We start from the raw sequence: 27169 nt of genomic DNA on the forward strand, positions 1-27169 counted from the left end.
TTTGGTAATTCAAACAAAACAAAAAATTTATTATAGAAATTAACCAGGAAAACTAACAGAAACTCTGACAAACTATACAGAATCTTGAAGAACTAAGGTCACTGACGATACACAGAGGAAGTTAGAGTTTCAGCAGACAAGGATCCACAGCAAAGGAGAAGAGAGGGGTTGGTATGACACTGAAATACACCCTGAGGCAGGTAGGAATTCAGGACTAATCAAACAGCCCTGTTGTCCAGACGAAACAATAACCACCACTCCCCCACCCCCCCAAAGACAACAACTACAATGTAAGACATTGAAAATCATGTTCTAATTTAATTACCCTAAATTGAATAAAAGTGATATATACAAATAGAGCTTAAAAATCTCCATGATCCCAAACGAGACACTCACAAAACGAAGTGAAAAACCAGAGCTAGTGAGTGCAAAGACAAGCAATTAAACATAACAGGTAACCAATACAAGAAACACTGGATCCTCACAAAATTACACCAAGAAAATTCAATCCACATACTAGTTGAAAAAAAAATACGTTTTTAAAAAAACAACCTTTGTTCTGATGTTGAAGTTAATTATTTTGAAATCAATGAAGTGAATTTTGAAAGTAGGGTACAATGAACTGATGTCACATAATGTGCATTGGTACTACTGATCAATAATGAACTTCAAGGTAATGCTCCTCTGAATCAATGTTACTGCACAATACAGATAGGATAATATCAGTAGGAATAGGTTAAATGAACCTCTGAACCTGCTTTGCTTTTCATTTACATCTTACCCAAACTTGTGTACCTCATGTCTATTTCCCACTGAGTTACAGCATTTAAATCTCACCACTACTAAAAGTTTAGAAGGGAATACACCACTGGAACATTAGAAATGGGCATCATCTGCACGGAGAATGGAATGATTGACACAAGAGTTTCTGCAGATGCTGGAAATCTTGAGCAAAACGATCTTGAGTTCCTTCAGCAGTTGGTGTGTGTAGAACAAAATGATTAATGTTTAAGATTCAAAACCTGCTTGAATGGAACTAAAAATACTGTGGAAAACAACTGAAATTGAGAAAGCCTATTCTTAGGTTACTGTGTGTTTCACTAGGGATATGGCATCTACAGCACCCACATGTTTGATGGAAAGTACAAAGGAGCCTATTTGGTAAAGTTGCTAATATGGTCACAGCTAATACCAACTAAAACACACAGAACAATTGATCATGGCATTAATCATGTGCAATTTTGCTTTGATCCCCATTTTCCCATTCAAGGTCTTCATTTTTCAGCCAATTATCTCTTTTATCATAATATGATTGGACGTGTGTTCAGCAGCCAGAAACGTCAATGATTAATGTAAATTAATAAGGGGATAGATAAGATAAATGGCAAAATTTTAAAAAATCACCATACAGGAGTTCTTAAAGCTAGAAGGCATTGGTTTAAGATAAGAAGTTGAAGGTTTAGAGTCAAAGACAAATTAAAGTTATTGTAAGAACAAGTACATATATGCACAAGTGCAATGAAAAACTTATTGCAGCTGCTTCACAGGCACATAGCATCATATAAGCAGCACTCACAAGAAACTTCCAGAGGACTTGCTCACAACACTTCAGTACCTAGATGAGCACTCAAACTGACAAGATGTAGAAAGCTAGGGGCCAAATGCTGGAAAATGGGATTAGTATAGATAGGGACTTGATGGTTAGCACATGCATGGTGGTCCAAAAGGTCTGCTTCTCTGCTGTAAATCACTTCAAAAGTTCATTACTTATAGGTTTATTGGTAGTAGATTTCTGTTGCTGCAAATTTACAAAAGAATTAGGAGCAAAAGTAAACCTTTGAGATATAGTACTACAATATATAGGAGCAGAATTAGGCCACTCAACCTATTGAGTACATTCCACCATTCTATCTTGGCTGATTTATCATCCCCCTCAACTCCATTCTCCTCCTCCTCCCTGAAACCTTTAACCCCCCCCCCCCCCCCATATTAATTACAAACTTCCAGAGATTCATTATCCTCTGGCTAAAGAAATAACATCTCAAGTTTTTGGTCTCTTGATGATGGTTTAGGTGCTCCCTATAGCTGTTTCAAAATTCTACCTGGTACGAGTGGCAGTTGTTCCCTTCAAAAGGTCCTTTACAAACCTGTTCATACCAGTAATTAGAGCATTAGTGGGCATTTCTTGAGAATGGACAAAGATGAAGCAGAACAGAATCTCCCATTGAAAGAGAAGAGGGAGAGAGAGAGAGAGAAAGACTGAGCAGGAAGTTTAACTTGCTTGTAACAGCTGATAAGCAGCATGGACAATTAATCAGCTGACGTTTAGCATCAATGATGTTTAGTCAATGTTAAGCATCTTCTTACAGTTTTGCTTTCATTTGTGGAAATCCATTTTCTGATTGTCATGGCTCTTTATTTTAAAACTGAACTAGTTCATTTATTTCAGGTAATCACCCTCAGTGATAATGATTGGTCAGGTACAGAGAGAGCCTGTATTAACTCACGTATATGCTCATTTGCTCAGTTAACAACAAGCAAGCACATTTTACAAAACTAAGTATCTGTTCACACACTCACTGTATTTCTCTGACTGTCCATGAACAGTCAAAGAATCATAACGATAATACTCAGGGGAAGGAGTCTCCACTGACTAGGCACTTCTCTTGATCCCGACAGTTCCTACGTTTCTGACACGGGTTTGTCTACTTCTGTGCAGGTTAGTCTCTTGAGTTGCTGCTCTCTGTACTCCCAGAATCCCGAACTCATCCTTTTTCTTATCCAATTTATCTGTAGCATCTGCATTTCCTTGTAACTGGCTTATCTGACAAGTTGGTGTCGGCTTCTCATTGGGTCTGACCAAAGGATACAAGCAGAATTACTTGAGCAATACACACAGCAGGAGGAACTTGGCAAATTAGACAGCACCTCGGAAGTGGGGGTGGGGGTGGGGGGGGGCGAGAATAAACAGTTGGAATTTCAGGCTGAGATCCTACATCAGGACTGGGCGGAAGGGTGCAGAAGCCAGAATATGAAGGTAAGGGGAAGGGAATGAATACAAACTGGCAGGTGATAGATGAGACCAGGTGAGGAGGAAGGTGAATGAGTGGAGGAGTGGTAATGAAGTAGAGAGCTAGGGGGATAGGTGGAAGAGGTAAAGGGCTGAAGAAGATTGAATTTAATAAGAGAGGACAATACACCATGGGAAAAAAGAGAAAGAGGAGGGCAACCAGGGGGAGGTGATAGGCAGGTGAGGAGAAGAGATAAGAGGCCAAACAGAATGGGGAATAGAAAAAGAAAGAAGGAGGGAGCTTATAAAACCTCAGTTAGGTCACATTTGCCCTACAGCAAACAGTCTGCTCGCCCCATTAGAGGAAAGATGCAGAGGCTTTGGAGACGATGCAGAAGATACAGCCTGGATTAGAGGGAATGTGCTTTAATGGGAGGTTGGAAAACCTGGGCTGTATCTCTGGAGTGGCAGGGGCCAAGGGGAGATCTGATAGAGGTATATAGGATCATGAGAGGCACAGATAAAGTAGACATATAGTATCTTTTCCCGCAGAGCTGAAATATCTAACATCAGAGGACATTCGCTTAAGGTGAGAGGGGTTAATTTTCAAGGAGATGTGAGGGGCAAGTTTGTTTTTTTTTTAACACAGAGAGTGGTATGCCTGAAATGCTCTGCCTGGGGTGGTGGTGGAGGCAGATTCATTAGGGACTTTCAGATAGTCACATGATTGTGAGGAAAATGGAGGGATAGGGACATTGTGTTAGCTGAAGAAGTTATTTTAGTTAGCCACAGAACATTTGGGTGGAATAGGAAAATTAACTATCGATAGTTGTCTGTTTAGATTTGTATGGGCAGGAAAGCTCAGGAGGAGTTCTAACATGTTCATGCAAGGTCAAATATAAGGAAAATCACTGACATACCTTTTTTGTGATTTTTTAAATTCTCTTTACATTTAATTATACAGCAGACACTGTATTAAGAGCAGCATCTCTACTTAAATTAGAGGGTATATAATTAAACTTTAAGCAGTTGGGAATTATATTCTTTTACAGCTCAGATCATATCATTAATGTGTTTCATTTTTAAAAGCTTCCTAAATATTACCTAATATTTTTCCAAATATATGAAATTACAGAACTCCCAATAAACAATGTACATTTATTTTCTTTCATACAATGACTCAAATATCAAAAAGAGTCAAAGCTTTATTCACCAATATATGAGTAGTTTTTACTGTATTCTTATTACATATACAATAGCTTCTCATTTAGTAATCATAACATAATTTATATTGAACAAAGGAAAAAAATCGATTGATATAACCAGTCAACTGAAATGACAATTAATTAAAGTCATCTGCAATTAAAATGTAACATTTTTTTCTAAATAGCAATATACAAGTTTATGATTTGAAATAAGGAGGTCTGTATCTGTGCAAGAGGCTGGTCAGAATAGATGACTAATTGTTAACTTAACAATGTTGCATCAAACTACGTATGTTGATGCTGATTATGTTTATGCCACCGGAGACAAATGATGAAGTATTTTACAGGTGATGTTGTTCAGATCAGTGCACCACTTCCTTCATATTATTTTACAAGTGACCTTCGTTAAAAATCTATGGGAATCTCTGATATTCAGTACAAGATCTGATTTAAATCCAGAGAGATATCTGTCTGAACAGCTCGGAGTCTTTTCTTCAACTGATAAAACATTCAATGCAAGTGCTCATGCTCCAAAGCTAATGGTCTATATGCATAGACATACCCAGGACAAAAATAGATGATTGAGTCATTATAACAATAATGTTAATTTAATAAGGCAGTTCAACAATTTAATTTTCTCCTTTGTTTAGCTCTAGTGGTTCTGAGGTTTCCATTGTCGCTTGGTGGATAGGTTTTCAAAGATGCATGAGAGTATTTGAATTGAATTGGACTTTTAATAGTTTGACACACCACTGGGAAATGACTGCTGTATGCAGCTAGTCCTGCTCATGCTGTTCATTGCTTGCTCAGTCCACGAGGAAAACAGTTATCAACAGTCCATAATCCTATTTAAAGGTTCCTAGCTCAGCTTAAAGGGAAGGTGCATTAGGGTTACAAGGGCCAATGTATGAAAGCTGGCATGAATAAAGTTGTGAGACATAGAGTGATAGAAAGAGAAAAAGAAGAGGGGAAAAGAGAGACAAAATGAGAAATGGAAGAGATAGAAAGAGAAAGTCACTGCTGTTGCCTGCCATTCAGTGTGATCAGTTATCCAAGGCCTCGCCTCCTTTTCTGTGCCACTTCCAATTGGTCTACAATCCCTCGCTCTTTCAAAAATATTAGCTACTTACTCTTTAAGTATTCACAGTGATCTCATTTCCATAACCCTTTGGGCAAATCATTCTCTCCCTAACCAATCTACATTTCACTACACTATCAAATGTTTTAATTAATATTCATCCTTGAACATTCAGTACTATTACAAACTTTACGCCTACACTTGACATCTTGCACAGATATTCAAATATGAGAGCCATGTTATCAAATATCATATCATGAACATACAAAAATGAATCTCTCTTTTCTGTAACTATTAGTCATTTGTAAATTGAATCAACAGACTGGACCAATGCATCTGTGAGAGCCCTGTCAATCTACGTTTGGCTCAAATTTCACAATAACAGAGACTGGAAGAGCAGAAACTGTGACTATTGGTGTGATATGTACTTGAATCATTTTGACTGTGGCTTACAGGAAAGGAAAGGAAACTGTTGATGCCCAGCCACTAATGAAATCTTTGATTTGCAGTTTCATGGCATGTTACTGAGACTAAGCAACAGATTACCACTGCTGAACTTACTAATGCCCTTCACTGTGATGAGTATTAACATGTAGATACAAAGATACAGTTTTCTCTGTGAAATGTCCAGAACAGGGAGGCAAAATTATTTAAGCTTAAATGAGCTATTTATGGATAAAATTTATCACCTAAAGCATTGTGAAAATGTGTTCTTTCTTCCTTCAGGAAGAGTTCTGGCAATTGGTATTCTCATGAATGAAACTGCCTGATGTTTGTTATGATGTACCTGCAATAGCAGTAACCATCAGCACTTTCTTTGTGCACTGTAACAAGAAAAAACATATTCACATTTGTGCAAAATGTTAAGACTAATGGCAATGTTCACATAACATAACAAGTAAACAAACCTAAGATTATTCCAGACATATCTTAGTTGACTTTTTACGTTTTTCAGAGACCAGTTAACAATGCCTACCTTAACAACGTTAGTGTAGCACCTCAGAGAGAGAACAAAGCAAAAAAAAAATCACTCATTTGTTTCTCATAATCACGCGAGATTCTGAAGATGCTGGAAATCCAGAGTAAGACACACAAAATACTGGAGCAACTCAGCAGATCAGGCATCATCTATGGAGAGATACCAACTATCAACATTGTGGGCCGAGATCCTACATCAGGACTGGAAAGGAAAGGAGAAGAAGGGTAAGGAGGGTTAGTGTTTTCTTCTCACCTCACCAGTTTACTCCTCCTCTCAATTCTTTTCAAGGCTTTGAACTTGGATAAGCATCTGTGAGTATTGCAGGTATTACCTTAACACATTTTTACTCTGCAACCACATAGACGCAAGACGTCTAATGCACAGTGCATTTTTCTAGCTCTAAATAATTAATGCCTGCCCTCATACATATACAGTTTTTTTTTAACTATTTAATCGATCCACTTCCGAGACTTGGTGTCATCTACCCAGTAGACTACTTTTTTAAAATAGAGCAAGTACTAATATCATGTGTTTGAAGATGGCAATTAGTTATTTTGGGCCGTGATAGTAAGACATTAATAATTTGTTAGCAATACCGATCATGAATTCAATGCATATTAATAAAATGTTGGTTATTTTAAAATCAGACTTTCAAGAAAGGGTTGGTTAGGAGACGTGGGCTATTACCCTAAATATTGGTGGCTTTATAATCATGTTTGTTATTAAGATCTTGCCTAACCCAGTTTCAGGCTTAGCTCAGCAAAGCTACTTCTGATTGTCTGTTATGAAGAGTCTTTTTTCATTAAAATTGGGTCGGATAATGATAGTGCTTGGGGAGCATGAGAAGGGTGGTTGAGATCAGGAAAGTGTGATGGGAGGGGAGATAAATTACCACAGAATGATCAGAGGTTCTGAGGGTTATGGTGGGAAGGGAAAATATACAAAAAGGCATATTTGCCATGGGTAATCAAGAAGGGCACAGAGAGGAAAGGAGAGGATTTTAGGAGAGTAAAATTCAGCACGGCATAATTTCAGAGAATGAGTTTCATGGTGAGGGGAGATCGGAGAGGGAGAAATGACATACTGACAAAAAATGAGCAAGACTTTATTCTTGCCTTTGTTTTCTGGGTAGGGTCATTGAACCCTTGCAGAACTCCATCCTTGCCCTGCTTCAGTAGGTTTGAAATATTCAGCTTTCAAACTTACTGAAGCATTTGTAGAATCGTAATGAGGTACACCATGGAAACAAGCCCTATGGCCCATTGAATCTACACTGACCTTCCCTAAACCATTTTACTCTCCACACATTCCTAACAATTCTGCTTAAATTCTACCACTCACCTACACACTAGAGACAATTTCTGTAAGACAATAAGACATAGGAGCAGGATTAGGCCATTTGGCCCTTTGAGTCTGCTCTGCTATTCAATCATGGCTGATTCTTTTTTCCCCTCCTCAGCCCCAATCCCTGGCCTTCTCCCCATAACCTTTGAAGCCATGTCCAATGAAGAACCTATCAAGCTCTGCCTTAAATATACCCAATGACCTGGTCTCCACAGCTAACTTCAGTAATAAATTCCACAAATTCACCACCCACTGCTTAAAGACAATTCTCTGCATCAGTTTTAAGTGGATGCTACTCCATCCTGAGGTCCTCTTGTCTAGGACCCTCTTGTCCTAGACTCCCCCACAATGGGAAACATCCTTTCCACATCTACTCTGTCTACACCTTTCAACATCTGAAAAGTTTCAATGAGATCCCTCCTCATCCTTCTAAATTCCAGCAAGTACAGAGCTATCAAATATTTCTCATATGATAACCCTTTCATTTTTGGAATAATCCTTGTGAATATCCTCCGGACCCTCTCCAATGCCAGCACATCTTTTCTTAGCTGAAGAACACAAAACTTTTAACAATACTCAAGGTGAGGCCTCACCAGTGCCTTATAAAGCCTCAGCATCACATCCCTGCTCTTGTATGCTAGACCTCTTGAAATGCATGCAAGCATTGCACTTGCCTTCCTCACTACTGACTCTACCTGAAAGTTAACACTTGAGGTGTTCTGCACAAGGTTGACCAAGTCTCTTTACATCTCAGATTTTTGGATTTTCTCCATTTAGAGTTAGTCAGCACATTTATTTCTACTACCAAATTGCATGACTGTGTATTTTCCAACATTATAGTTCCTTTGCCACTCTCTTGTCTATTCATTTAATCTGTCTAAGTCTTTCTTATTTCCAGTGGCTAGTAAACCTACCAACCCCACAAGTATTTAAAAAGTGGGAGGAAATTTGGAGCATCGAGGTTAATCCATATAGTTACACGGAAAACGTGAGTTCTCCCCTGAGATTGATCAGAGGTCTGGATCAAAACCAGTTCTCAGGAAATGTGAGGCAGAAGCTCTACCAGCTGAAAGTCAAAGAAATAGCAGATGCTGGACATCTGAAATAGAAACAGAAAATGCTGGAAATACTCGAAAAGTCAAGATGTGTCTATGGAAAGAGAAACAGAGGTAATGTTCAAGAAGAAAGCACCCTTGATCAAACTAAGTAAAACCAGCTCTATTAGCTGCACTGGACATCAGCCTAAAAAACTAATAATTCCTTTCCTCACACTGTTGCTGCTCGACTTGCTAAGTTTCTTCTGCCGATTGTCTGTTGCTCCAAATTCCCACATCTGCAGTCTCCTGTGTCTCTATAGCTGTGACATTATGCCACCCTCAGTATTTTTCTACAATTTCGAGTGGAGTTAGTTTCTGTTATCTTGCAGGGAATGCCTTAAACTTGCAGTTGAAGACTTAAGCTTGTGATGAACCCCTCGGTTTATCTTACTGTGGACTGTCATTTTGAAGACAGAGTGCCTGAGTGACGTCAGCTGACTTTTTTGGCTCCTGTTTGATTGATTGTGTGTGTGTGTGTGTGTGTGTGTGTGCGTGTGCGTGCGTGCGTGCGTGCGCGTGCGTGTGCGTGTGTGCGTGCGTGTGCGTGCGTGTGTGCGTGTGTGTGTATGTGTGTGTGCGTGCGTGCGTGCGCGTGTGTGTGAGAGAGAGGGAGAGAGAGGGAGAGAGAGATATTTTACTCTGCAGCTTGTTTTGATTTAAGCAAGGACAATCACTCACGCACAGTCAGGCGCAGTTAGAGTCGGACAATGGAAGGAAGCCAGTGACTAAGTCTATTATTTTGACCAGGAGATGCCATCTGTGAGCATTGTTGTGGGAACATGTGAAACTAAAGGGTCTGAGATTGGGATAACTGACTCATCTGAGAATTTTAACAAGCCGAACATAGTCTCAGCGAGGCTTATGAACTCAGTTATTTTGGAAAATATTGATAACAAATTGATCCATTTGCAGCCAAAGCAACGACAACAACTGAAAATATTAATTCTAAAATTTGAAGATTTTTTTTCCCAATGTACCCAAACAAACTTCGGTCGCTATGCATGATGTAGATGTTGGTCAAGCTGACCCAATTAAAATAGCACCTCTATCACAGGAATGTAGAAAAAAGTAAATTGGCTGAGCAGGAGATTGAATATATGCTGGAAAATTGTATTATCAGGCCATCAACATTAGACTGGGCCTCACCCTGTGTTATTGTGCCCAAACCTGATGGTAGCATGAGATTTTGTACTGATTATAAGACAGTAAGTGCAGTAACAAAGACAGATGCTTACCCTATCCCTAAGGTGAATGATTGCATTGATAAGATTGGAAAAGCTAAATTCCTTATAAAGATTGATCTGTTAAAAGGGTATTGGTGTGTTCCATTGACGGAGAGAGCCAGAGAAATCTCTGTGTTTGTGACAGCTTCTGGATTGTATGAATATAATGTTTTGCCATTTGGAATGAAAAATGCTCCAGGAGCCTTCCAAAGGATGATTAACTCTGTAATTCAAGGGTTAGAAAGTATAGGTGCCTATATTGATGACTTAGTCATAAGTAGTGACACTTGGGAAGGACATACCTCGGCAATAGAAAAGCTGTCTGACAGGCTTTCCAAGGCCAACCTTGCAGTCAACGTAGCTAAGAGTGAATTTGGCCACACCACTGTGACTTATCTTGACTATGTAGTAGGTCAAGGCAAGCTGGCTCCTGTTCAAGCAAAAGTCCAAACAGTAGCGGAGGTTCCTGTTCCAATGGGTAAGACAGCTCTTAGAAGGTTTTTGGGAATGGTTGGATATTACCGTAAGTTTTGTAAGCACTTTGCTGATATCACTCTTCCCCTAACTAATCTCCTACAGAGGGTGAGAAGCTTCTTTGGACCAAGCCTTGTCAAGAGGCATTTGATCTATTAAAAGCTATTCTATGTCATCAATCTGTGCTCAGAGCACTGATTTTACAAAGCCATTTTCTATAGCTGTGGATTCCAGTGACGAAGCTGCCAGGGCAGTGTTATTACAAAAAGATGACGATGATGTTGAACATCCAGTAGCTTACTTTTCGAGGAAATTCAATGAACACCAAAGGAATTATTCCACTATAGAGAAAGAGTTGTTGTCACTCATTTTATCTTTACAACATGTTGATGTCTATGTTTGTGCTGTGCAGAAACCACTTGTGGTTTACACTGACCGTAATCCATTAGTGTTTCTGAGTAAGGTAAGGGACAAAAACAGAAGGTTGTTAAACTAGAGTCTGATTTTGTACGAATATGATATGGTAATAAAACATATGAAAGGTGCAGACAATATCATTGCAGATTGTCCAGGTACTAAGCTAAGTTCAAGAGTGGGGAAAAAACTGGTATTTGTATACTCTTCTGCAATATGTTACATGATAATCACATATATATTGTTTTACATTCTTTAGTTTGCAGTTAAAATTTTGCTCTTTGATCAAAATTTTTTTGGGTGGAAGTGTGATGAACCCCTAGGTGGATTATCATTTTTAAGAGAGAGTGCTTGAGTGACGTCAGCTGCTGGCTTTCTTGGCTCCTGTTTGATTCTTACTAAGAGAGAGAGAGAGGGACGGAATTATTTGACTCTGCAGCTTGTTTTCAGTTAATCACGGACACTCACTCACACACAGTCAGGCACAGTTGGTGTCGGACAATGGGAGGAAGCCAGTGACTAAGGGGTCACTGGTGGAAACTTTTGAGTGCCCACAAGGGTGGGTTGAGTATTAACCCAGCACATTGATAAGTGGCTATCACGTTGTGTGATTGGGGCAACTTTGTAGAATCTATCTATGTGTTAACCCTTTCCTGGGTGCTAGTTCCCTTGATAAGCTACTACTGATGATAATTCGTAATTGGATTTGGACGACGGATGAAACCTACAGTAATTGTTATCCTGTTTTACAACCATGGAACCTGTGGAATACGACATAAATGCCTTCTCTCAACATTCACCTTGGATACAAATATCTCTCTCACATCATTTAATCTGTGGATGAACTGAACTTTCAAACCTTACCATCTCAAGATTTTAAGCCTGGTGTCCCCGAGCTCAATAGTTTGGGAGTTATATTTACACATATGTATACTCATGATACTGTTAACTTTTGGTTATTCTTGTTTAAGTTGCTATTTTAAGTAGTGTTATGAATGTGACGCAACTCTGAGGGGCCGAAGGGTACAAAGTCGCCCCCTCCTTTTTGAGAATCGCAAGATCGCTATTATTTTGGGTCTGAGACCCAGGAAGTGAGAGAGAGACATCCAGAATACACAAGGTTTGGAATGTGTCCTGGCCTCAGCAAGACGGAACCATTGATAACGGCTATTGTCTCTTGGAGATGGAATTGTGTACTGAGTACTGCACTATTCATTGAAACCCCTCAGGGGACAACCAGAGTGGGCTGGTTGAGGGATTGCATCATCCCAACCTGATTGACATCTGAGACCCCGTGAGTAAGGATAAAAGAGGGTCTGGGGAACAACCCCTTTAGATGCACCAGGAGAAATGCTAGAAATCTCGTGACAGCGTTTTATAGCAAAAGCCAGTGGGGGCTCGTGTGCGTCCTCACTTGCCAGGGTGGTGGGCTCACCACGGAAGAATGGTTTAGCTAAAGGAGAGGTCACAATTGAATGGCCACAACAATGAGACACCTAACGGATCAAAATCATAAAGGAAGGTTGGAAAAAAACCCGTAGCAGTAACTGTTCCCATCCTGTCTCTCTCTCCCTCTCCAACAATTGCAACGCAGCGGTCCCCAATGGCTGCAGCCTGCATGAACTGAGTGAACTTTATATTTCCATCGGACGATACATTATCCCCTATACAACGATAGAGCTTATTTCTTATTGATTATTATTATACCCGCACTTTTAGATTTAGTATTGACAACGTATATTATCTGTATATTTGCATTGATATTATTTTTGTGTACTTTTAGTAACAAATACTGTTAAAAATAGTATCATCAGACTTCAACGGACGTCTCTGTCTTTGCTGGTAAGTGACCCAGTTGCAGGGTTCGTAACAGTAGATACTAATAAAGATAATGGTTTTAACATCAAAACCAGACTCCAGGCATGGTCTATTGCTGCTGGTTCCTTTAAACCATTACAGGTATGTAACAAGCTAAACAAACTTTCTGATTAAAGGATTTCTTGCTTTAATACTAAGAGGCTAAATTTATGTGGATATGGAAGACCTCCCCCTTCCTCCCACCCCATCCTGAAGAGCAAAGTCTCTGGCTGCAGCTGATGTGTGGAAGATCCTAGCCAGGGTCAACCCAGATAAATCTGTGGGGAGTGATAATATATCTGGACAGGTGCTGAGAGACATTGCAGCCCAGTTGAAAGAGGTTCTGACAGATATTTTCAACATCTCCCTGGAATAGTCCACTGTCCCCACAGGCATCAAGGCAGCCACCATATCCTGGTGCCAGTGAGGGCCATGGTAATCTGCCTTAATGGCCTCAGTCCAGTGGAGTCTCAATGTGGACAAGACCAAAGAGATGATTGTGGACATCAGGAAGTTTCAGACTGACCACTCTTCACTGCACGGTTCCTTTCTGAGAGAGTTAGGAGCACCAAGTTTCTCTGAGTGCACATAACAGGTGATCTCACCTGGTCCCTCAGCATCACCACATTAGTCAAAAAAACACAGCAGTGATCAAGTGATCCTCCTCCCACAATTTTAACAATTTTTACAGGAGGACCATTGAGAATGTCCTGGCCCGCTGCATCACCATATGGTACAGGAATTGCAAGGCAGCCATTTGTAATCTCTACAAAAGATTGCAAGGGCTGTTGAGAGGATCACTGGGCTCTCTCATTCACTCATCTGTGATAGTTATCAGGAGTGCTATTTATGAAGCAGCAGTAGTGTTATTCTGTTTACTTTTTAAACTTGTGTCATTAATATACTTTATGTTAAATGTTAAGCCTCTGGAATATATTTTATTTTTTTGTTAATTTATCTGTGGTAATATTAATTTATGTGTTTTGTGTGTCTTATATATACTCTGTGGTCTTGGGAAACATTGTTTCGTTTAGCTCAATACACTTGTACATTTTTTGACAATGAACTTGATCCCAATGTAAAAGCTACCCTCCAAATCTTGTACTTCCAACCAATGTGATGAAAACTCCATTTAACATAAAATAAACTGCATATGATTTGAGTCTCCCTGATCTGCTACCAGGTTTTTATACTTCAGATAATCTTGCCTGATATATTTGAATTCATTGTGTTTTGGCCAAGTTGAAGAGAAAACACACACAAAATGTGTATTAACTTAACAGGGCAGACAGTATCTATGGAAGAAAGTGAAAGAGGCAACCACGTTTGTTTCGAGAGAGAGGAGTTACAAAGTGCAATGAAATTTATACAATAGTTGTACAACATGTAAGAGGCTATTTGGCACTTGGTGCCTATGGTATCACTTTCAAGGTTTTTTTCAACTGAAATCATTTCCCTTTTCCTCCTACCTGCACACCCATATTTCCTGCTTCTTCTTATCTTTATAAGCAGACCATTGCAGATCAGCACAATTTATTGTGTGAAATAACAGATTTTGCAGTACTCAATCCTCAAAGAGCTGACGTGTTCTAAAACCATCAAATACCCCATAATCATCCCTGAACCCACTCCATCTCCATTTTATGAACAGATACTGCCTTATATGTCACACTGCAGGAACTATGGTTGGAAGTAAGTCTTGCTCATTGCTGTTAGTTTATGTTTTGAGTTACTCACATGCTAGAAACAATAAAATAAATGAAAATTTATGAGCAGTTCAGATTTATGCAAATAAATCTCTCTGTGCCTTTGATGTTAATATTTGTAGAGTACATTAATACCAACTATGTGGCTCCAGGAATAACTGCTTGCTTAGCAAACTTCATTTAAATCAACAATTAGTGTTAACAATGTGGTTCATTATCTACTTATCGTAGAAATCATTTCAGAAAGTTCGAGAGAAAAGTTATTGTTATATCTGTGTGCATGCACTGGTAATTATGAAAACAATTAGGCATCCATACAGAGTTAGTTTTACAATGGATCTCGTTGTTTAAAATGATTGAAAGTTGATTGATGTCACCCAGTCTCCAATATTACCTCCCATGTAAATGATATCTGTGTAAAGAGGATTGAAACTCTAAAGTAGGTCAGATAATAACTGGAGTTTTCCCTTTAATAGAAGCACAGAGGTTCTGCAGATGCTGTAAATTTTAAGCAGCACACATACAAAATGGTAGAAGCACTCAGCAGGTCAGGTAGAATCTATAGAGGGAAATGCATTGTAATGAAATGAAATGGACTGATGAAGAATCCCAGCAGGAAATGTTGTCTGTTCACTTCCCTCTATAGATGCTGTCTGCCCTGCTGAGTTAATACACATTTTGTGTGTGTTTTCTCTTTAACTTGGCCAAACCACAATGAATTCAAATATATCAGGCAAGATTATCTTCAGTATAAAAATCTGGTAACAGATCAGGGAGACTCAAATCATATGCAGTTTATTTTATGTTAAATGGAGTTTCCATCACATTGGTTGGAAGTACAAGGTTTGGAGGGTCGCTTTTACATTGGGATCAAGTTCAAGTTCATTGTCAAAAAAATGTACAAGTGTATTGTGCCAAATGAAACAATGTTCCCTTGACCACATCGCACAGCAGAGTATATATAAAACGCACAAAACACATTAATTAATATTACCACAGATAAATTAACAAAAAATAAAATATATTCCAGAAGATTAACATTTAGCATAAAGTATATTAATGACACAAGTTTACAAAGTAAACAGAATAACACTACTGCTGCTTCATAAATAATACGGATGGAAAATACTGGAAGCACTCAGTAAGTCAGGCACTTTCTGTGTACATGTTCAATCCATAGTCACTACAACAAGGGAGGAAAGGCCATTGGATGGGTTTTTGCAAGTAAAATTAATTCCAAGATACATGTAGGAATCATCCATGATAAAATATTGCAGTTAGAGGTGTTGTCAAAACTGTTGCTAGGTCTGCCCCACTCGCACATAACATGCAGCTCCTCAAGTACGCCATCTTCAAACTTGAGATAATGTGATAGATAACCTTGGTGAAAAAGTTATTTCAATATACCTGTAGCAGCCTACACAAATTATTGCTTGGGAATTAATTTATACTTTTCTCGGTTGCTTTTCAATATTGTTAATGTGCCTACCTCAACAACTATTTCTGGCACCCCATTCCAAATACACGTGAAGAAACTATATGACAGTTTTGGAATTTTTGCATGAAGAAACTGTCCCTGATGTCCCTCATAAATCTCTTGCCTCTAATCTTAAAACTATGTCCTGCTGTTTTTAGCAATCCTTCCCTGGAAATATATGCTTTTATCCTGTTTAGGCCCCTTATGATCTTATAAACCAACTACATCTGAGGTCACCCCTCTATCTCCTACACTCTAGGGAATAAAGTCCCAGTCTACATAATCTCTCCTTGAGTTGAGTCAGTCTTCAGCCAGTAAATTCACTCCACATGACACCAAGGATTGGCTGAGAGCAATGGATGTGGACAATACCCTAGCTGCAGTGCTGAAAACTTGCACTGTGTGAAGCAGACATGTCTCAACCTAACCTGTCCCTGTGTATTTATAATAATGGTATCAACCACACCGTGAAAAAAATTGTCAGGTATGTGCTGGCATTAATTTCACAGACAATCATCCAGACAGAAGAGTTAGCTCAGTAGATGCTTTTGCAGTATCCATCATTGATACCCTGTGGGAACAACTTCAGGGTTCCTTGGTGCCTCAATTGGTCAAATACTACCTTGATGTCAATGGTTTTTACTCTCACCCCACCTCTGGAATGCCAGTCATTAACTCATTTTTGAATATAGGTGTGATGTGGTTCGGAACGCAGTGAAACTGGCAAAACGCAAGCTGTGCGATGGAGAGCATGTTCTGTTCAGAGTGATTGCACCTGTATTCATTCAGGTGAAAGATGAACAATCTAGTAAACAGCTAGCTTGACCCTGGGTATCTTGGAGAGGCTCTGAGGACTAACGCACTGATCGTAGATTACCCAGCAAGAGTCATACTTCCATTTAGCTGGCCCAAAGCTTCTGCTTCGTTGTGACCACAAAGGTACGAGATTTGATCATGTAGAGATTTTGACATAGAAATTCATCTGCACAATACCAGAAAATGCTGGCACTATGCAGGTGAAAATTGCATTTAAGTGGAATTAACAAATTAGCATATTTTGGGAGATTTATTGCTAGTCATTAACATCATGCAGTTTTTTGATAGCTTAGTGATTCTTTTTGGCTTTTTGTCAACAATGGAGCAATGCCCATCATTCATTTCTGTTCAGAATTGGGACTAATATTGTTATCTCGCAGTAACACTGAATGCTCAGACTAAATGTTATGAAAGGGTCAGAAACACCTCTATTTGGTTACAGACTCAGTATTATACAGCTCTGTCTATCAAACCTGAAGTGCACCAAACTCAACCACCACACCCCAGGGCTTTCAGCATATCCTCACCAAAGTTAAGTGGTCAGGAATGTCAGAACAAATAAGTTAATAAAAAAAACAGAGTAAAAAATAATGCAGGGGAAAACACCACCTCCATCTGTCTTACACCACTGCAGTGAGGAACCAGTTATTAAAAGGTCTCCTAACAGCCCAGCCAGTGATTGATGAGCTACTGGGGAATGTTGTCAAGGAATGAATGCTTTATACATTGATGGAACAGTTCTTTAGAAGGATGGAATAACTAACACAGATTTCTGTAAATATTCCTTATGTAAATAACACATCAGGCAGGAAGTTCCCTCAGACTCATGCAGCAAATATACAGCCCTTTTGATCCACTGTGTCACTGCTGACCAATTGCCTAGTTAAACTAATTCCATTTTCTAATACTTTATCTATAGCCTTCTTTCATGGCCTTTCAATTGCTCCTCAAAATATTTCTTCCAAATTGCCACCAGCACTCCCTCAGGAAGTGTGTCCAATTTCCAACAACTATCTGGGTTTAATTTTTTCTCTTCAAACATGTTCTTAATCTCCTACCTCTGACCTCACACTTCTAAACACCTCTGCCCAGGGGGAGGATTTCTCACTATCTAATCCATTCATGCCTATCATAATATAATGACCTTTATGATCGCTTGCACTCAGGAAACCCTACATAGCACAGAATATTCCTTTCAGGATCAAAACTGGACGTCACATTGATCAAATATGACATGTGAACAGAAGCTCAAAACGGTCATTGTGGACAGAATTCGGGTGCATTGCTAAACAGTTACCTAGTTTAACCAATGTAGTGCAGGCTATTTCACATGCACTAAATGCAGCAGTATTACATGGAGGAGTCAGTTGAGCTATTCTGGAACTGGTACTACCAAAATTTAGGCTTTTTTTAAAATAAAAAAGGACTTTAAAACATTGTTTTGTAGATTGCACGGGAAAAGAAAATAACATTACTGAATATCTTGAGTTTGAGTTACATCTTTACTGATCAAGCCAACAATATTTTGAATTGTGCATTTCAATTAGGCTTTTAGCTAGTTCAGCATAATTGGAAAATTGGCTCTACATGTAGAACTGATTCCTGTTTCCATCGTCAGGTAGGGTATAAGGTAGTTAAAGATGCCACTCATAGCAATTTATGTGCTATTTCTGTAGAATGAATAAGGTCTAATAGAAATCACTGGCTGATATTTTGAAGGTTGGCAGGATTTTGAATTAGATCTGAGATAAAATACCCATTGACAGTGTAGGATCTAATAATTAAAACTGAATAAATTCATCTGGTTTATTCTTCAGCATATGATTCATCTTCAAATGCCAAAGATATTTTTTTAATCACAACCAACCTTTGCTCTGTAAATAATTCTGCATCATCTGTTAGCATGATCAGAATTGATTTATGGCAAGGTACAATAGTTAATTGTCCTCTATTTGATAAGCTTTTAATTTAACATCTTTTCCTGGCTGATCTGTGTTTGATAGGTAATTAATTTTAAATCCTGAACCTTCATCTACTGTCACCTCATGAGAGCAGGATAATGTTTGTTGTTTGGGACAGAACAAAGTTGTCTGACTGATTGCCTTAACTTCAATTATTCCATAAGTGGAAGTGCAATTTTTGAGCTTTAATTCATGATTTTCAGTGTTCACAATACTAATGAAATGTCGTTCCTGTATTGGCAAATTGTAACATGACATTATATTTACTGATATATGAAGAGAAGGGTGAAATAAAAAGAAATAATCTGAAGCAAGACAGACAACAATGGAAGCAATATAAAATAAAAAATAGAAGTTCAAATTGAATAGTGGAAAATAACAATGGTGTTGGCAGAGGGTCAATGTTACAGCTTGAGGAAAGCACCTTCAATCATGACTTCCAGTTACATCAGTGTGGAGTTACATGTCCTTCCATAAACACCCGGGTTTCCCCCCATTTCCTCCACTTTGCTACAACATCCCAAAAATGCATGGGTTGTTCGTTTAATTGGCCACTATAAAATGTCCCTTCTATATTGGTGAGTCAGCAAACCTCGTGGGTGTTGACGAGAATACTGAGTTACAGGAAAGGTTAGTCAGTAACTGTAAGCTGGCATGGAGTCAACAGACTGAATGGAATTCTTCTAAGGGGGAAAGAAATATAGCAGTGAAGTATGGTCTTAAATGTTATAGACTGCAGAATGTCAGTAGGTATGTCATAATCACAAAATTACTTCTAGTTTAAATCTTACTAAAGAACTTTAATCTTTAATACTTTTCAAACACAAACATAATTATTTAAAACACAAGTATTTTGTTCAATGAAAAATCATTTGTCCCGTAGGTCAGATAAACAAAATAGCTAATAGCATTACCAATATCAAATCCAATCCAATAAATTATTCCACTATAAACACCACTGTTCATACTAAAGATCTTACCAGACTCATTGTATCATGGCAACCAAGGCAATGCTTGGGGCCAATGTGAGCAGCTGTGTGTGACTGAGTCGTGCAGACTGCAATATGGATACCCAAAAATGATTGAAATTATTACTTATTTTTAATACATTTACCTGGTCTTCACTTCATTAAAAGATCAAAATTTAATGCTGGTTGTGAAAAGGCCATTTAACCCATCAAAATATCACTGCAAAGAGACCCACGATATCCTCATTATAGCATCAGATGAGTTTTTGAAAACCTGCTTTATACTTTCTGGAAGACAAACCTAGGTTTTTTTTCAGTTGCATTAAGTACTTCCTAATATTAGTCCTTTTTTTTTATACAGAAAGTACAAACTCATATTGCTCATGCCAACAAGGTAGGTTGTTCAGCCCATCAAATCTATCCTGGTTCTGAGAGCAACTCACTTAATCCATTTATTTCCCTGCAACCTATTTGCTATTGCACACACATTAACTCCATCCTATTTTTCATATTGCCCAATTTATAATGGCCAGTTTAACCTCACAATCAGCACACACATGATGTGAGAGGAAATCCATGCCTTCAAGGGAGAGCCATACAGTTACAAAGAAAATGTGCAAACTTCATACAGACAGTCAGGAACTAGAAATCCTGGATCAATAGTTCCGTGCGAACAGCACCTACAGCACGACATCGAGCTTGCATTGCTGGCGATCAGCTAGAGCTCAAGAAAAGCAGCTATGATCAGCGCAAAGCTATCAAGGCTGCAAAACAACAATACAGGGAGAAGATTGAGTCAAGATTCACAACGAATAGCACACGTGACTTGTGGCGAGGGCTGCATGCCATTGCAGATTTCAAAGCCAAAGTTGTGGTGCCGCCAACATCGTGGCCTCTCTCAAATGAGCTCCATCACCTTAATGCTTGGTTCGATGTCGTTAACTCTGAGCCTCCGAGGAAAGCCACCACTACAACCTGCAACCTGGTCGTCTCTGAGGCTGAGGTACGCAGATGTTTCCAACGAGTGGACAGTCGCAAGGCTGCCGGACCAGATGGCATCCCCGGACCAGTACCCAGGATGTGCGCATCCGAGTGAGGTGGAGGAACTGAGGGAAATACATGTTAGTAGGGAAGTGGTGTTAGGTAAATTGAAGGGATTAAAGGCAGATAAATCCCCAGGGCCAGATAGTCTGCATCCCAGAGTGCTTAAGGAAGTAGCCCAAGAAATAGTAGATGTATTCGTGATAATTTTTCAAAACTCCTTAGATTCTGGGTTAGTTCCTGAGGATTGGAGGGTGGCTAATGTAACCCCACTTTTTAAAAAAGGAGGGAGAGAGAAACCGGGGAATTATAGACCGGTTAGTCTGACTTCAGTGGTGGGGAAAATGCTAGAGTCGGTTATCAAAGATGTGATAACAGCACATTTGGAAAGTGGTGAAATCATCAGATAAAGTCAGCATGGATTTGTGAAAGGAAAATCATGTCTGACGAATCTTATAGAATTTTTTGAAGATGTAACTAGTAGAGTGGATAGGGGAGAGCCAGTGGATGAGGTATATTTAGATTTTCAAAAGGTTTTTGACAAGGTCCAACACAGGAGATTAGTGTGCAAACTTAAAGCACACGGTATTGGGGGTATGGTATTGATGTGGATAGAGAGAATTGGTTGGCAGACAGGAAGCAAATAGTGGGAGTAAACGGGACTTTTTCAGAATGGCAGGCAGTGACTACTGGGGTACCACAAGGCTCAGTGCTGGGACCCTAGTTGTTTACAATATATATTAATGATTTAGATGAGGGAATTAAATACAGCATTTGCAAGTTTGCGGATGACATGAAACTAGGCGGCGGTGTTAGCTGTGAGGAGGATGCTAAGAGGATGCAGGGTGACTTGGATAGGTTAGGTGAGTGGGCAAATTCATGGCAGATGCAATTTAATGTGGATAAATGTGAGGTTATCCACTTTGGTTGCAAGAACAGGAAAACAGATTATTATCTGAATGGTGGCAGATTAGGAAAAGGGGAGGTGCAACGAGACCTGGGTGTCATTGTACACCAGTCATTGAAGGTGGGCATGCAGGTACAACAGGCAGTGAAAAAGGCAAATGGTATGTTGGCATTCATAGCAAAAGGATTTGAGTACAGGAGCAGGGAGGTTCTACTGCAGTTGTACAAGGCCTTGGTGAGACTGCACCTAGAGTATTATGTGCAGTTTTGGTCCCCTAATCTGAGGAAAGACACTCTTGCCATAGAAGGGGTACAACGAAGGTTCACCAAATTGATTCCTGGGATGGCAGGAATTTCATATGAAGAAAGACTGGATCGACTAGGCTTATACTCACTGGAATTTAGAAGATTGAGGGGGGATCTTATTGAAACGTATAAAATTTAAAGGGATTGGACAGGCTAGATGCAGGAAGATTGTTTCCGATGTTGGGGAAGTCCAGAATGAGGGGTCACAGTTTAAGGATAAAGGGGAAGCTGTTTAGGACCGAGATGAGGAAAAACTTCTTCACACAGAGAGTGGTTAATCTGTGGAATTCTCTGCCACAGGAAACAGTTGAGGCCAGTTCATTGGCTATATTTAAGAGGAAGTTAGATATGGCCCTTGTGGCTAAAGGGATCAGGGGGTATGGAGAGAAAGCAGGTACAGGGTTCTGAGTTGGATGATCAGCCATGATCATACTGAATGGCGGTGCAGGCTTGAAGGGCCGAATGGCCCACTCCTGCACCTTTTTTCTATGTTTCTATGTGTGTTTACTGCCATTTTTAATCTCTCCCTCTCCTGGTGTAGAGTGCCCTCCTGCTTCAAATTATCCACCATTGTCCCTGTACCAAAAAGACCAAGGTAACATGCCTGAACGACTGGCATCTTGTAGCCCTCACCTCAATAATAAGCAAATGCTTTGAGAGGCTGGTCAAGGGTTACATCTGCAGCTTGCTACCACCCAAACTGGACCCCCTACAATTCACCTACTGACACATCCGATCAGCAGAGGACGCATTAGCCACTGCTCTACATACCGTCCTTACACATCTGGAGAAGAAGGACACTTTGTGAGAATGTTGCTCTTGGACTACAGTTATGCATTCAACACCATAGTTCCATCCAGGCTCAACAAGAAGCTGAGAGACCTCGGCCTTGACCCTGCTTTGTGCAGCCGGATCCTGGACTTCCTGTCAAATCGCCAGCAGGTGGTAAGCGTGGGATTCCTCACCTCCATCCCTCTGACTCTCAGTACAGGAGCCCTTCAGGGCAGTGTACCAAGTCCCCTCCTTTACTCCCTGTATACCCATGACTGTGTCACCACCCACAGCTTTAATCTGCTAATTAAATTTGCTGATGACACTACATTGATTGGCCTTATCTCAAACAATAATGAAGTGACCTACAAGGAAGAAGTCATCACCCTGACACAGTGGTGTCAAGAAAACAACCTCTCCCTCAATGTTGCAAAAAGGAGCTGGTTATGGATTACAGAAGGAATGGAGATGGGCTAACTCCTATTGACATCAATGGATCTGGGTTGAGGGGGTAAACAGCTTTAAGTTCCTCAGCATCCACATCACCGAGGACCTCACATGGTCTGCACACACCAGTTGTGTGGTGAAAAAGACACAACGCCTCTTTCACCTCAAATGGCTGAGGAAGTTTGGTATGGGCCCCCAAATCCTAAAAACTTTCTACAGGGACACAATTGAGAGCATCTTGACTAGCTGCATCACTGCCTGGTATGGGATCTGTACCTCCTTTAATCACAGGACTCTATAGTCATTAACTTCCCATGATTCAGGACATTTACAATGACAGATGTGTAAAAAGGGCCTGTAGGATCATTGGGGATCCAAGTCACCCCAACCACAATCTATTCCAGCTGCTACCATCCGGGAAATGGTACCGCAGCATAAAAGCCAAGACCAACAGGCTCTGGGACAACTCTTCCCCCAGGCCATCAGACTGATTAACTCATGCTGTACTCTATGTTAGATTGACTGTTCTAATTATTACAATTTCTTGTAAATTACTATGATCACACATTGTGTGGCTACCCACTTCCCAGCGCTCTCGAACTGGCTCACAAAGTGGCGCGTGTCGGCATTGAGGCAGGGCCCAAAGAGGGCGCCAAGCCTGCTTCACCAGCAAGGGGAAAAGCCCGCGCGTGGGACAGGACTGTGAATATGCAGCCCCTACAGCATCCCCGCCCGGGGAGGGCGGGAACAGGAAGGCTTTAAAGCAAGGCCGCGAAGTTTGAATAAACTTCTTTTGCAACTGCAGCTCACTGACTACGTGTAGTTATTTCAGCACTGCGTGTAGCACACCACTACAATTGCACATTTAGACAGAGATGTAACATAAAGATTTTTACACCTTATATATGTGAAGGATGTAAGAAATAAAATGAATTCAATTCAATTTAATTCAGGAGTTCACTTGGCTTCAAAGTTCCAAGTAAATTTATTATCAAAATACATATATGTCACCATATACAATTCTGAGACCTACTTTCTTGTGAGCATACTCAATAAATCCTTAATAGAATGATAACCAATTTAGAATCAATAAAGACTGCATCAACTTGTGCGTTTAACCAGTGTGCAAACTGCAAATACAAAAATAAAATTAGTAATAAATAAATAAGCAATAAGTATCAACAACATGAGGTAAAGAGTCCATGGAAATGAATTCATCTGATGTGGGATCACTTCAAAAATGGAGCAAATGAAGTTGACTGAAGTTATTCCTTTGATGGCTGTTGTTCGGTTCTGGGTGTCTGATGCACCATCAATAACTCTCGGAGACGCGAGGTGAATGATAGGTTTTTATTAGCAGCAAAAGGGAGCACGGCATCTTGGAGACTGAGGGAGGAGCAGTGCCTCCAATCGCCTTTATACAGGGGTCTGTGGGAGGAGCCACAGGAGCAGTCAGCAGAGGGGCGTGTCCAGACAGGTATATGTAGTTTACCACAGTGTAAGATGTGGGAGCTCTGGGAGACCACTAGCCTCCCCAATGGCCACACCTGCACCAGTTGCATCGAGATGCAGATCCTTCGAGACTGTGTTAGGGAATTAGAGCTGCAGCTCGATGGCCTTCAACCTGTTGGGGGAAGTGAAGCAGTGATAGACAAGAGCTTCAGGGAAGTAGTCACTCCTAGGCTACAGGAGACAAATAAAAGTATGACTGGCAGGAAGGGAAAGGAGAACATCACATTGTGGAGAGTACCCCTGCGCCCATCCCCACAACAGTAAGAACTCCATTTTGAGTACGGCTTGGGGTGGGGTTGGATCTACCTGGAAGAAGCAACAGTGGCCATGCCTCTGGCACTGAGTCTGGCCCTGTGCATGGAAAGGTGGAGAACTGAAGAGGATAGCAGCAATAACAGGGGACTCAATAGTTAGGGGGACAGATAGGCGATTCTGTGGAGGCAAAAAGGAAACCTGGATAATAGTTTGCCTCCTAGGTAACAGGGTCTACGATACATCTACAATATCTTAAAAAGGGAGGATGAGCAGCACGAAGTCATGGTACATATTGGTTGGGAGCTTAACATCGAAGGACAGGCAGAAGACATAAGTGGCGGTTTGGCTCTGAGATTCAAAAGAGATTGAATTACAACTTTAGAAAGAGGTTCCATAGAGCCAGAGAATGTTGAATCTTTGTAGGTGGAGTTAAGAAACTGCAAGGGTAAAAGAAAATCATTATGGGAATCCTATATAAGCCTCCAATTAGTAGACAGGATGTGGAGTCACATTGCAAAGGAATCTGGAAAAGGAATGTAATAAGTGTAATGACACAATTGTAATGGGGGATTCAATATGCAAGGGGTTTGGGAAAATCAGGTTGGTGTCAGATTGCAAGAGGGAATTTGTTGAATGCCTATGGAATGGATTTTTAGAGCAGCCTGTGCTTGAGCCTACTAGGAGAAAGGCCATCTTAGATTGGGTGTTGTGTATCCAGTTATTATTATGGAGCTTAATGGAAGGGAACCCTTAGGAGACAGTGATGTCAGTATGATTGAATTCATACTGCAACTTGAGAGGGAGAAGCACAAGTCACATGTATTAGTATTGCAGTGGATTAAAGAGAATTATGGAGGCATGAGAAAGGAGCTTGCCCAGGTGGATGGGAGGAGGTCAGTGGTGGAGATGGTGGCAGAGCAGAGAAGGCTGAAGTTTCTGGGAATAGTTCACAAGGTGCAGGACAGATATATCCCACAGAAGATGAAGTTCTCAAATGGCAGGGGTAGGCAACCATGGCTGACGAGGGAAGTTAAAGACAGAATAAAAGCAAAAGGGAGAACATATAATATAGAAAAATTAGTAGGAAGTTGGATGATTGGGAAGCTTTTAAAATCCACCAAAAGGCAAATAAACAAGCTACAAGGGAAAGGATGAAATATGAGGGAAATCTAGTTAATAATATAAAGCAGGATACCAAAAGAATGTTTTCAGTTATATAAAGAGTAAAAGTAAAAGGCAGGTTGGAGTTGATATTGGATCATTGGAAAATGATGCTGGTAAGGTAGTAATGGGGACAAAGAAATGGAGGATGAACTTAATGGGTACTTTGCATCTGTCTTCACTGTGAAAGACACAAGCAGTATGTCAGAGGTTCATGAGTGCCACTGCAGTTACAAAGGAAAAATTGCTAGGCAAACTCAAAGGTCTTAAGGCGGATAAGTCACCTGGACCAGATGGACTACATCCCAGTGTCCTGCGAGAGGTTGCTGAAGAGATAATGGATTCTGGCATGGTCCCAGAGGACTGGAAGATTGCAGATGTCTCTACACTCTTTAAGAAGGGAGGAAGGCAAAAGAAAGAAAATTATAGGCCAGTTAGCCTAACCTCTGTGGTTGCGAAAATGTTGGAACCTATTATTAAAGATAGGGTTTTGGGGTACTTGGAGACGAATGATAAAATAAGTCAAAGTCAGCATTGTTTCTGTAAAGGGAAATGTCGCCTGACAAATCTTAGGAGTTCTTCAAGGAAGTAACAAATGGGGTGTGCAAAAGGAAAGGCAGTGTCTGCCTTTTACTTGAATTTTCAAAAGGCATTTGATAAGGTGCCACACATGAGCTATTCAACAACATAAAATCATATGGCATTACAGAAAAGATACTGGCATGGAGAAGGGAATGACTGACAGGCAGGAGGCAGTGAGTGGGAATAAAGGGGGCTTTTTCTGATTGGCTGCCAATAACCAGTGGTGTTTCTCAAGGATCAGTATTGGGACTGCTACTTTTCACATTGTTTGTCAATGATTTGGTTAATGGAATTGATTGCTTTGTGGCAAAGTTTGTGGATGATACAAAGATAGGTGGAGGGGTAGCTAGTGCTGAAAAGCAATGTGATTGCAGGAGGACTTAGACAAATTGGAAGAATGGGCAAAAATATGTCAGATGGAATACAGTGTTGGTAAATATACAATAATGCATTTTAGTAAAAGGAACAATAGTGAGGACTGTTCAAACATCGGAGGTTCAGAGGGACTTAGGAGTCCTCATGAAAGATTCCCAGAAAGTTAATTTACAGGTTGAATCTGTGGTAAAGAAGGAAAACACA

The sequence above is a fragment of the Hypanus sabinus genome, chromosome 1 (assembly GCF_030144855.1).
Source record: "Hypanus sabinus isolate sHypSab1 chromosome 1, sHypSab1.hap1, whole genome shotgun sequence".
NCBI lineage: Eukaryota > Metazoa > Chordata > Chondrichthyes > Myliobatiformes > Dasyatidae > Hypanus > Hypanus sabinus.